General features: G+C 35.9%; 1 pseudogene across 1 annotated transcript; it reads right to left on the bottom strand.

The window, feature by feature from the left end:
- Positions 1–245: 245 nt before the first annotated feature.
- On the bottom strand, positions 246–2,484 carry LOC149263643 (uncharacterized; annotated as a pseudogene). Its single transcript, XR_016259291.1, has 3 exons — positions 1,315–2,484; positions 906–1,078; positions 246–643 (listed from the first exon to the last, which is right to left on the bottom strand). The product of XR_016259291.1 is annotated as an uncharacterized LOC149263643 (transcript).
- Positions 2,485–13,151: the final 10,667 nt, after the last annotated feature.

Raw genomic sequence — 13,151 nt, 5'->3', positions numbered from 1 at the left:
TAAAGATTGACAATTTCACATTATATTTACACCAGAACCCTTGAAGCAAGAACTGCAACACAAGACTTCAAATACTTTGTATAATGGCATTGACAGACTTAAAATATTTTGTATAAACATTGACAATTTCAGCTGGTATTCAGAAAACAGGATAGCATAACTTTGGCGATTAGTGATATTTCATGAAGTTATATGCTACAGATTTTTCATGTTCATATACATGTGGCATAGCAGCCTTCAGAGTCTTAATTTTCAGGTCACTCTGCTGCCAAAACTTCCCTATTCACAAGAGTTATATTGACAACTCTGCAACTGACATGAGTGCCACTGCACCATATATTTTCATAGCTGAAAAATTTAGCCATCCTTCTTTGCCCGTTCATCATCCAAACTACCTATATGGATCGCTACAAATCTAACTAATCTAACTATCATGTTATTGCTCAAATTTCTTCAAGAACTCAAGCTGCTAATCTCCATGATATTCCTTCATTGTTTATAGATGGTATAACTTCAAGCAGCAGCAGATACAGATCCAATGTAAGGTGTAGCTGTCCCATTTTGCAGATCAGAAGAACCATCATTGTGATCCTCCTCCTCTTCAGAACTCCATAAGAAATGAGCATAAGATGAAAGAACATAACTGCAAAAAATCAGGTCAAACTAGGTCAGTAAGAGTATGTTTTATGAGTTGCAGGGTCACCATGATCTAATGGTACATTAAGCAGCAAAGTACAGTATAGGGTAGTCCAAGGCTTATTTCAACAGATTTTTGTCAATACTGATGGGATTTTTCGGATGAGTTTAATCTACCCTGCGAATTTAATAGGAATGCCATTAATGTGGAAAAGAAAACTCAAAATTCTTCTCAGCATGAGGCTAGAGGGAGATCTGAAATATCTTACCAGTCATCAGGGGTAGCCTTCACTGCCCGAGCAAAGTAAGTTTCAGCCCGAGCTGCATCATTATATGTTTCCCATGTGAACTTGGCATAGAGTGACAGTACCTCTGCATCTTCCGGGCTTGCCAAAATGGCTCTCCCATAATATTCCTCTGCTTTTGGAATATCATGTTGCACCTATCAATAGAATACATGAAACTCTAAATAAATCAAACCCACTGGAGAATCAACATGGCATAATCATAGAATTACAATTTCATATCTAGTTCATGAACTCAGAAGCATAGAACCTGCACAATTAATTACTCTAAATAAATCAAACCCGCTGGAGAATCAGCATGGTATAATCATAGAATTACAATTCCATATCTAGTTCATGATGTCAGAAGCAAAGAACCTGCACAATTAATTACCTCATGCAGAAACTTTGCATAGTTACTGAGAAGAAGTGGATTGCCAGGATTTGCTTCCAACATGCTTTGATAATACAAATCTCTGATGTTCTTGGAATTCTGATCTTCTGCAGCTTCACAATTTCGTCCTTGTCTTTCAATACCAGATCCTCTACTCATATGCTCAGTCTCAGACACATGGGCAACTCTGCATCCTCTTGCAGTTCAGATTAATGGCACTCCATTTGGGCCAACTTCTAGAGTTGAATATTTATAACCCTCAATTTTGCTAGACACTAATGGATAGTTCTCATGAAGAGTTGCTACAAATGAGTCTACAAACTTACTCATGTTTCTGCTGGTTAGCTCTACATTAACTCCATCCAATTCTTCAACCTTAATACTTATGAGACTGGAGCCCAAAGGGTACTTTGAATCTACAAGCTTACTCATATTTCTGCTGGTTACCTCTACATTGTCTCCACCCAATTCTTCATCCTTAATACTTGTCAGACTAGAGCCCATAGGGTGGGAAATTGATGCCAAGGTCGAGTCGCTTTCTAATTGTATTTGAATTTGTTGGGCAGAGACTGAATTCTCAACTGGGTTTTCCAGACATGCAATATCTAATTTACTCACTTCATCCAGGCTTGGATGAGAGACTGTCCAGGTATTCAACCCTAACAGGCTGCTAGCTTCTGCAGATTCCGAGTTTCTGCAGGTAGAGGCTGTAAAATTACCATCCGATAGGGAGAGGATTCTTCTGCATCTCATGGGAAAAGCAGAATCAGTGGCCTCACCATCAGAATCAGCATGATCTGTGAATAGGCTCATGCGGGGATTGGAACCAGGACATCTGGAAAAACACCCATATACAGATTTTCCTGAGTTCCAGATGTGTGGATTCGTGGGTTTTATCTTGTCTCTCTTCGTGACCTCTAAGTGGGAAAGAGCAGAAGCTGTAAACACAGAACTGGGAGAATTTCTGAGCAACAGCATTTTGGGCAGAGGCAGGATTCGAGAGAGAATCACTGCGAGGAGATTAAGTCGCTGGACATAGCTAAACGGAATGGGTTTGCGCTCAGGAGATAGGGATTCGAAGGAACTGCTCTGCTATCGTTGCACTCCCACTCCAGTGGGAGCTCTGCCCCCTCTATTTATTTATATCTCTTTTCCGTCTTTCTCAGGGGTTCACTTCATACTACCTCCTTCGAAACTTGTGTAACCCTAAGCACGTTCGGTGGAAAGAGAGTCCTGCCACGCGTAATCTGTTACATCTGCACACACCATCCCTCCCATGAGGGTGGCTCAAATATTCATGCTTATCCATTATCTCGAGGCACAGAGAGGCACACTCGAAAGTTCTTTCGTCATTAACTTCCCTTTGGGACTTCCAAGTAGTAAAATAAAATTAGCAATGATATATTATAGCGATAACTTTAATCACCACTTGTACCTGGTTACGAGAGAAGTCTACTTTAATAAAAAAATTTATATTCCAACGGTTTTAATAATTAAAATTATTATAAGTGTTTGGAGTAGGTTTTAAAATTGTTTTTATTTGGATAAAAATTTGTTTTTCAAAGAGATAAGGAAATAGGTGAACAGCCTAAGACCCCAAGGTTCAGAAGCATTTCACAAGAGTAAAAGCCTATGGAAATAGCTTGTGACGATCCAAGACTCAGAGGCATCTAGAAAGAGAAAAAGTCTATGGAAATAGCCTGAGGCATCTGGCATGAGTGAAAACCTGTCCCCTTACATACCACTCATAGTTATTCCAAGTAGCTTGGTTTTCCTTGAATAACTATAGGGGTAAAAGCCTATGGAAATACACTGAGGCATCTAGCATGAGTGAAAGTCTGCCCCCTTACAGACTACTCACGGTTATTCCAAGTAGCTTGGTTTTCCTTGAATAACTGTGATGAGTCAACCTACATTCATGATTAGCAACCAAAATTGATTATCCTCATTGTTGATCTGACTACTGAATTATAATAAAATTACCCACCACTTAAAAAATTAAAATTATTATATTAAACTTATAATAAATTTAATTTAATTATATTGCTTTAGGGTTTTATGAAAAATTAAACAAATGATAGATTTAGCTTGCATAAACTTAAGGCTTCATTTACCATTATACTCCCCACCCAACCTAAGAGTCGACACACTCCTATGCATCTAGCCTCATTACCATCATACCCACCACCCAACCTAAGAGTCAACACACTCCCGGGGTTAATTATTGATAGTTTTTGGACTCGCGAGTCGCGAATTTTAAGCATTTGAGGACACATTGAACTATGGATGGAAATCCCAACAATAAGTGCTAATTAAGGAAAGTATAGCATTAATTACATTTTTCTTAATTGGTATTGCCTCCAACTTCCATCGAGACGACATTCATCTCAATTATTGAAAGGTAGAGAATTATCATGATCGTCAGTGGTCACTGCCTCAATCGAGGGGAGAAAGTTACGGCCGAAAAATAATGCAGAGGTCAGGTTTAAAGAGATCTCATCGTGTCAAAAAATAGCTTATTAGTACTTGTCTCGTAATGCAGAGGTCAGGTTTAAAGAGATCTCATCGTGTCAAAAAACTAACTTATTAGCACTTGCCTTGTCAAGGGCATTTACTTTGACCTCAAGTGGTTGATTTTTAATATTTTTCAGTGTTTATTATAATTTTAATTAAAGCGGGTAGAAAATGTTTAATATTTTTATTTTCTGTTAAATTGAGAAATAAATTTTTAATATTTTAGTATTTTTATTTATGATTTTAGCTTGGTTGAGTTATTGTTGATGAGAGTTAATTTTCTGATAAAGGGTATTAAAATTAATTTTCTAAGTAATTATTTTTTCGATGAGTGCTGTGACACTAACACTGTTATACTACTATTGTGCCCAATCATACTAACACAAATTTGCAATTAATAACATTACATTTCATCATTGTGATCACAAATTGTTAAAATGTATTTAAAAACATTTAAATAACTTTTCATTGTCGTACACAATGGTTATTATACTATTCTTGTACGGAAAGCTCCGCACACTGCTGAAGAGGGACTAGATAACTAATATTATTATATTTATTCATTGTGATGACGACTTATTATTTCCTTAACTATACATAGAAAGCACAAGTTGATAAATGTGTTTATTTAAAATCTTTGTCCATAAATCTGTGCAATAGTGTTTTCAGTGTCATTTCTGCATAAATTATTACTTAACAATGGTTGCCTTAGAATTTATTTGATCATATACACATTATCCTGTTTGAGTATGAACATAGAATATAATAAACTATAAAATTATACTTGAACATAAAAACCTGCAATAGCAAAAAACAGTAGCACCTCTCGTTGGCTCTGTTGCATCGCGTTTTGGTATTCAACCAAATTTAATCTTATCTTATATCATTTAATTATTAAAAATTATTAAATTCTATAAAATATATATATATTTAATTTTTTAAACATAAAAAATAATAACATTAATATTTTTTTCATTAATATATATCCCAGGTATACTATGAAAGAAATAGCAATAATATTAATAAATTTAACGAGTTCATTTGCAGTTCATAACAAAGAGATTATAGACTTCAAATAATGATGTGTTTAAATCAAAAGTGAGAGGTGAAGTGTTATTGGATTTCACTTATAGAGTCTGGTCTCATTTTCTATGTAATGACCTCCTCCCACATTTATCCACTTTTACAAGCTCTCCGGGGTAAACATGAGTTGAGTGTCACTATCATATGATCCGACCACCAAGTTTCAATTATGGAAGTGGGGCCGACAAACCAACAACAAACTGACATCCCATAGGAACTACAGACCACTCAGGGGCTTCCAAACCACCCCAGGTGATCAATCCCTAAGCTGAAACTCTTTTTCACTAAGCTTATCCTCTAATGATCTAAACGCACCCATAACACTGCATGCATTCGATTATGAGGCTCCAACCACACCCATAAGCTTCTCTGCATGTGGTTCGGACCCAAATTTCTCAGTTAAGTGCATGCGGTCACGAGATCTATGCCACTTTTTTAGGCAAGCCTCCAGACCACTGCCTAGAACTGCCTGTAACTTTCCAAAATCCTGATTAAGATTATAACAATCTCAAACATTCAAACTTGATTAAGATCTTTACCAGGACATGCTTAGTACACAACAAACATTTCGTCGAACATTTGGTAAACATGAAAACTACAAGTCATGAAGGCATATCTGATCATAAACTTCTAAATTTCATCTAAGAATCATGAAGAAAGCTTCAAGCCCTCTCTAACTAGCTACAACAACACTTGTTAGTCCATGCATTCATCAACCATCTAGTAACTTAACAAATCATGAACAAGAGCCATAGCTAGAGCACATCATATAACCAACATATAACTAGAATAAAGACCATAACAAATCAACCATAATGTCAACATGATAACCAGTACAAGTGCTTATAGATCACAATAGGAAAATAGATCATATTAACATATGAAAATGCTAGCCAAGTCAGGGACTTCCACGTACCACCCGACCATAGATTGGGTTGAACCAAACCTCTCTTTCATCCAATCACCCCCGCGCCATATTCCACGCATGAATGTGGGATCATATGGGTTAAACTAAAACAAAACCAACCAAGGCTTCCAAAATCCAAACCAACTCATCCCTCATCCACAATGATCTCACCTATACGGTCCAGAAATCACTAACATGATTGAGATCGATCTCTACCCAAGTTGTCCAGGGCTCCAGAAACTAATAACTCAACCCACAACCTCCAGGGAACCTGATCTCTTCCAGGGCTATACAACGTTTTTCCCAACCCTAAGTCTCCAGGGACTACTAACTCAACCCACAGATTCTAATGAATCTAAATTTTTCAAGGGCTCTAAAGCATTTGTTCCAACCCACAACCATAGGGAATGTAAGAACCAATAAGAAAAAACAAGTGGGAAACCCACAACACCATGGCTATCTAGGAAATGGCAAGGCAGGGTTGAAACAATTGTCACTTCAGGAAAATCTCCATGCCAATGACAACACATAATCAAGGAACCACTTGCATATACCATGCATCCAAAAATCAACAAGGAAATCATACATGCAATCTATTATCTGCAAAGAAATCATGTTATTGTTGTTGATCCAATTGTCTCCTTGTGCTTCCTTGCTTTCCTTTGATTTCTTTCTCCAAATCCAAGTGAATGCTAGAGTGCTCCAAGTATTCTCTAGGTTTGTAAGAGTATGAGAGAATGAAAGGAGAGCCAAAACTGAATTGACCAAAAGCTTAATTGACGAAAGTTGTGAACTGATTCTTTGATGTCATTTTAGCATTGATCTCTCTTTTTTCTTAATTTTCCTTCACTTTTCCTTTAATTTCCATTGCATGCAAATTTATGTCTCTTCATCTTCCTTTCCTCCTATTTTCCTTTTCTTCATAATCATATTTCAATTATTGCCTCTTTGCCTTTACCAATGTCTTTGTCAATTTCCATAATCATTATTAATCACAAGTAATGCCCACTATAATGGTTTTCCTAACATTCAACTTGGAATATGTGTCCCATGACCTTGGTCTTATTTTATTTACATGTAATTCAACCATGGATTGTTATGAACCCTCCCCCTTGGGGGAACACTGTCATCGGTGTTCAATGATGCTTATAACCAACAAAACATGTTGCCTATTAGATCCCTATAATACTAGTGTAGCCACCTTATTGTTATTGTTATTGAAGCCCCCTTATTATTATTGTTGTTCCCATGCAACCCCCATATTGTTATTGTTGTGCCCCATAGAATCTCATCTTTGTTATTGTTATGCCCTCACATTATTATTGTGATGTAGGCTATGATTATATTGTGACCTCTTAGACTCCTATATATACAACGGACGTCTTGTCATTTGTATCATTCAAGAATTGTTCATTTATGTGATTTAAATGAAGTTTTCCCCTCGAAGATGATATTTTTCGAGTCGTTGATTTATCTTTTCTTCTATTTTATGAGCCAGTTGCATAACATTTGGTATCAGAGATTTGGATTATAGGGTTTCGCTGCTTCAAATAGGTCATCATGTCATTTTCGCTATAATATTTTTTCTATAAGGCTTCAGAGGCTAAAATTACAACGACATGGAGCTGAAATATTGGTGAACCTTGTGCCATAATTTCAGATCTTGGTTTGATATATTTTCTGAGATATGGTCCAAATAAGTTAAGGTTTTTTTCATGCTCCATAATTCAGTCTCAAACAAGTGACCGAGGGAAAATCGTCATATTTTTCTCTTCAAGCATCATACTAGAATTTCGTAAAAAATTAAAGAAAGAGAACTGAGTGTAGTTTCTTGTATATAATTTTTAGGGCTAAAGGATGAAACAATGACACGTGGCATTACGTACATGTTCTCTCTACTAAACCAATCCATAATCAGGTCATTGTGAGAGATTTGACATAACATTATTTTGAAGAATCAAATTTTGGTCTGACTTACGGCATTGGAAAGAAGACTCAAAGGATTATCACCAAAAAAAATAAAAAAATCAGACCTTGGACATCCTAAATTACAGAGTTACAATTGTTTAAATATCAAGCTCCTAAAAGCAAGAACAAGGTGTGCATTTTTTTTCTAAATTGCATAACTTTTGTTTGAAAAATTAGTTTGAAATGATTCTAAGGGCATATTGAAGCATATATATCAACATTGGGTTATAAATTCATCCAAAACAAAATAATTCGACACTTATTAATCCCTCACAAGGCTCTACTATGACACACGAAGAGGAAGAATTGCAACATGATATATCAAAATTGTGGGACCAAGTGCAACAAATTTATAATTTTCCCTTGGCTGAGTTAGCTCTGATGGGACTTAATTCACTTGATAGAGGGCATTTTATTTTTGGTATTTGTCACTACCTGACAATTAATTAAGAAAAAAAGAACACTAATTTTTTAAGTGATCATTTCGTCGATCAATGCTATGACACTAACATTGTTATGCTACTACTCTGCCCAATCATGCCAAAACTGACACGGTTGTGGGTCTTTTACATAGGCCACGGGGTGAAAAAATTTGTAATTAATAATATTACGTTTCATCATTGTGATCACAAATTGTTAAAATGTATTTAAAAACATTTAAATAACTTTTCAAACTACTATGTGTTTCATTTTCGTACACAATGGTTCATTATGATATTCTTGTGTGAAGTTTTCCATGTGTGGAAAGCTCCGCGCACTATTGAAGAGGGACTAGATAGCTAATATTATTATGTTTCGTCATTGTGATCACGACTTATTATTTCCTTAATTATACATAGAGAGCACAAGTTGATAAATGTGTTTATTTAAAATCTTTGTCCATGGACCTGTGCAATAGTGTTTTCAATATCATTTATGCATAAATTATTAGTTAACAGTGGTTGCCTTGGAATTTATTTGATAATATACACATTATCTTGTTTGAGTATGAGCAGAGAATATAATAAACTATAAAATTATACATGAACAAAAAAGCTTGCAATAGCAAAAAACACTAGCACCTCTCGCTGGGTTTGTCGCGTCGCATTTTGGTATTCAACAAAATTTAATCTTATCCTATATCATATAATTATTAAAAAGTATTAGATTCTATGAAAAAGATACATATCTAATTTTTTAAACATAGAAAATAATAACATTAATACCTCTTTTCACTAATATATATCCCATGTATATTGTGAAAGAAATAGCAATAATACTAATAATATGTTACAAGTTCATTTGCAGTTCATAACCAAGAGATTGTAGACTTCAAATAATGATGTGTTTAAATCAAAAGTGAGAGGTGAAGTGTTATTGGATTTCACTTATCGAGTTTGGCCTGATTTTCTATGTAATGACCTCCTCCGACATTTACCCACTTTTACAAGCACTCGAGGGTAAACATGAGTTGAGTTTCACTATGATATGACACGACCTCCAAGTTCCAATTATGGAAGTGGGGTCGACAAACCAACAACAAACTAACATCCCTTAGGGACTACAGACCACTCAAGAGCTTGCAAACCACCCCAAATGATCAATCCCTAAGCTGAAACTCTTTTTCACTAGACTTATCCTCCAAACGCACCCATAAGACTGCATGCATGCAATTATGAGGCTCCAACCACACCCATAAGCTTCTCTGCATGCAATTATGACCCAAATTTCTCAGTTAAGTGTATGTGGTTGTGAGATCTATGCCACTTTTTTAGGCAAGCTTCCAAACGACTACCCAGAAATGTCTCTAACTTTCTAGAATCATGATTAAGATGACAACAATGTCAAACATTCAAACTTGAACAAGATCTTGACTAGGACATGCCTAGTACACAATAAACATTTTGTGAAACATTTGGTAAACATGAAAACTACAGGTTATGAAGGCATATCTGATCATAAACTTCTAAATTTCATTTGAGAATCACCAAGAAGGCTTCAACCCCTCTCTAACTAGCTGCAACATCACTTGTTAGTCCATGCATTCGTCAACCATCTAGTAACTTAACAAATCGTGAACACGAGCCATAGCTAGAGCACATCATATAACCAAGTATATAACCAACATACAACTAGAATAAAGACTATAACAAATCAGCCATAATGTCAACATGATAACCAATACAAGTGCTCATAGATCACAATAGGAAAATAGTTCATATTAACATATGAAAGTGCCAATCAAGTTAGGGACTTCCACTTAGCACCCACCCATAGATTGGGTTGAACGAAACCTCTCTTTCATCCAATCGCCCCCGCTCCATATTCCAAGCATGAATGTGGGATCATATGGGTTAAACCAAAACAAAACCAACCAAGGCTTCTAGAGGCCAAACCACGTCATCCCTCAACCATAGTGATCTCACTTATACGGTCCAGAAATCACTAACATCATTTAGAAAGGTCTCTACCCAAGTTGTCGAGGGCTCTAGAAACTAGTAACTCAACCCATAGCCTCTAGGGAACTTGAGTTGTTCCAGGGCTCCAGAACATTTTTCCCAACCCCAAGGCTCTAAGGACTAGTAACTCAACCCACAGACTCTAAGGAATCTAAGTTGTTCCAGGGCTCCAAAGCATTTGTTCCAACCCACGACCAGAGGGAACCTAAGAACCAATAAGAAAAAACAAGTGGGAAACCTACAACACCTTGCTTATCAAGGAAATGGCAAGGCAGAGTTGAGACCATTGTCACTTCAGGAAAATCTCCATGCCAATGACAACACATAACCAATGAACCACATGCATATACCATGCATCCAAAAATCAACAAGGAAATTATACATGCAACCTTTTACCTTCAAAGAAATCATGTCTAGTGTTATTGATCCAATTGTCTCCTTGTTCTTCCTTGCTTTCCTTTGATTTCTTTCTCCAAATCCAAGTGAATTATAGAGTGCTTCAAGAATTCCCTAGGTGTGTAAGAGTATGATAGAATGAGGGAATGAAAGGAGAGCCAAAACTGAATTGACCAAAAGTTCAACTGAAAAAAGCTATGAAATGATTCTTTGCTGCCATTTTATCATTGATCTCCCTTTTTTCTTCATTTTCCTTCATTTTTCCTTTAATTTACATTGCATGCAAATTTATGTCTCTTCATCTTCCTTTCCTCACATTTTCCTTTTTTTCATAATCATATTTCAATTATTGCCTCTTTTCCTTTGCCAATGTCTTTGTCAACTACCATAGTCATTATTAATCACAAGTAATGCCCACTATAATGTTTTTCCTAACATTCAACTTGGAATATTTTATTTACATGGAAAATCAACCATGGATTGTTATAAACCCCCCCCCTTGGGGGAACACAGTCCTCCGCGTTCAATGACGCTTATAACCAGCAAAACATGCTACCTATTAGATCCTTATAATACTAGTGTGTTATGAAACTAGCTCACAAAAAGATAGAAAAGATAGATGAACGCCTTAGAAATAAGCCTCTTCGAGGGAGAAACCTCCTTTACATTACACAAATGAACAATTCTTTGATGATACAAATGACAAGACCTTCTTTCTATATATAGGAGTCTAAGGGGTCATAATATAATCAGAGCTGACATAACAATAATAATGTAAGGGCACAATAATAACAATAGTGGGCTTCTATGGGGTACAATAATAATAAGGGGCTTGTACTAATAACAATAAGGGGTTACACTAGTAGTATAGGGACCTAACATGCCCCTCTCCTTCAAAAAGTGTTGTCCGTAGTTCTTGATGCTTCTGTATAAAATTCTTGTCCTCCCATGTGGAATCTTCAGCGGGTAATTTCTTCCAATTGATGAGATACTCTAAAATTGATCGATTTCGTAGCTGTCAGGTTCTTGTTTCTGTGAGTGCTCCAGGTTCCAATGTGATTTTTCCTTCCTAGTCAAGTTCTAGCAATATTGTTTGAACTAGGATCTTGTGCAACTTTTGAATGAGTGGCCACACTTCTTTGTCCTTCTTCCATTCATCCCTTGCTTCATTTATCCAATTTGGTTGGATAATAGAAATAGAACAAAACAATGCTTCGATATCCTCATCCTTTCTTGAGAATGCATCTACAACACCATTTTGCTTCCCTTCTTTGTAGATGATTTCAAAGTCATAACCCAACATATTTGTGACCCATTTTTTTTGTTCTTCTTAAGATAATCTTTGTTCTAAAAAGTATTTAAGATTATCATGATCCATTTTTACCTTGAAGTGTCTTCCCATTAGGTAAGGTTTCCATTTCTTAAGTGCATGTAGTATTGCCAATATTTCCTTCTCATAAATAGCTTGCTTGAGATGTAGCCATAAAAATACCCATTTGCCCACATCAAAACTTCGTTCAGTGTGATGTTGATCTGCCTATTGTTTCATTCAATTCTGCACCAAAGTGGCATTATCCTTTGAAAGTTGGAGAACTTGTTGTTGATGCTCAATGTGATCTTTCACTGCTTGAATCTCTTTCTTCTTGATATGTCCTATATTAAGAGTTTGAGAAGTGGTAATTTCTTCCAATGCATTACAAGATATGGTCAGATTCATTTCTTGATGCTCGATGTAATCTTTCACTTCTTGAACATTTTTGGTCTTGATATGTCCTTCTATATTGATAGTTTGAGGAGTGGTAATTCTAGCCAATGCATTATAAGATTGGTCGGATTCATTCCTTCTTTCTCGATGTAATCTTTCACTTCTTGAACCTTTTTCTTCTTGATATGTCCTTCTATCTTGAGAGTTTGAGGAGAGGTAATTCCTGCCAATGCTTTACAAGATATGGTCAGATTCATTTCTTCTTTATCTGGGGTTGTTTCCTAGTGTATACTTCTTTTGATGCTTCTTTATCCTTTTCTTCCTCCTCTTCATAATATATGTAAAATAATTTCTTCTCAACACACTTCTGACCTTTAGTGTATTTGATATCACAATTGTAGCAAAGCCCTTTTTCTATTTTTTCTTCCAATCGTTGTGGTGTAAACCTTGTAGGTTTTGGAAGGCTAGGAGAAAAAACACTTCCATAATTATAGTCATGAGTGGTTGGATTCCTTGTTTCCATAATTTCGCTTTCAATTTTTCTTGCCCACCTAAATGCCTTCTCCAATGAATCAGGTTCCCATAGACAAGCCTCATGTTGAATGATATCCTTTAAAGTCCTTATGAAGACATCAATCCTTTGCTTCTCTGGAATATCATTTACCCTTATATTCAATTTTTGGAAGTCTTCAATGTGCTCTTCCATTGAGAAATTTTGTTTGAGATTTATCAATTGGCTAAAGAAGGTGTTGCTCTTTTTATCCTCATAATGTGCTATCATTTCCTCTGTGAAAATTGACCATGTAACAAGTGTTTTACGAGAACA

Source organism: Pinus tabuliformis, chromosome 6, assembly GCF_031772625.1.
Source record: "Pinus tabuliformis cultivar Carrire ecotype Pingquan chromosome 6, CPIR1, whole genome shotgun sequence".
Taxonomy (NCBI): Eukaryota; Viridiplantae; Streptophyta; class Pinopsida; order Pinales; family Pinaceae; genus Pinus; species Pinus tabuliformis.
This window is presented reverse-complemented; position numbering and strand designations above follow the sequence as displayed.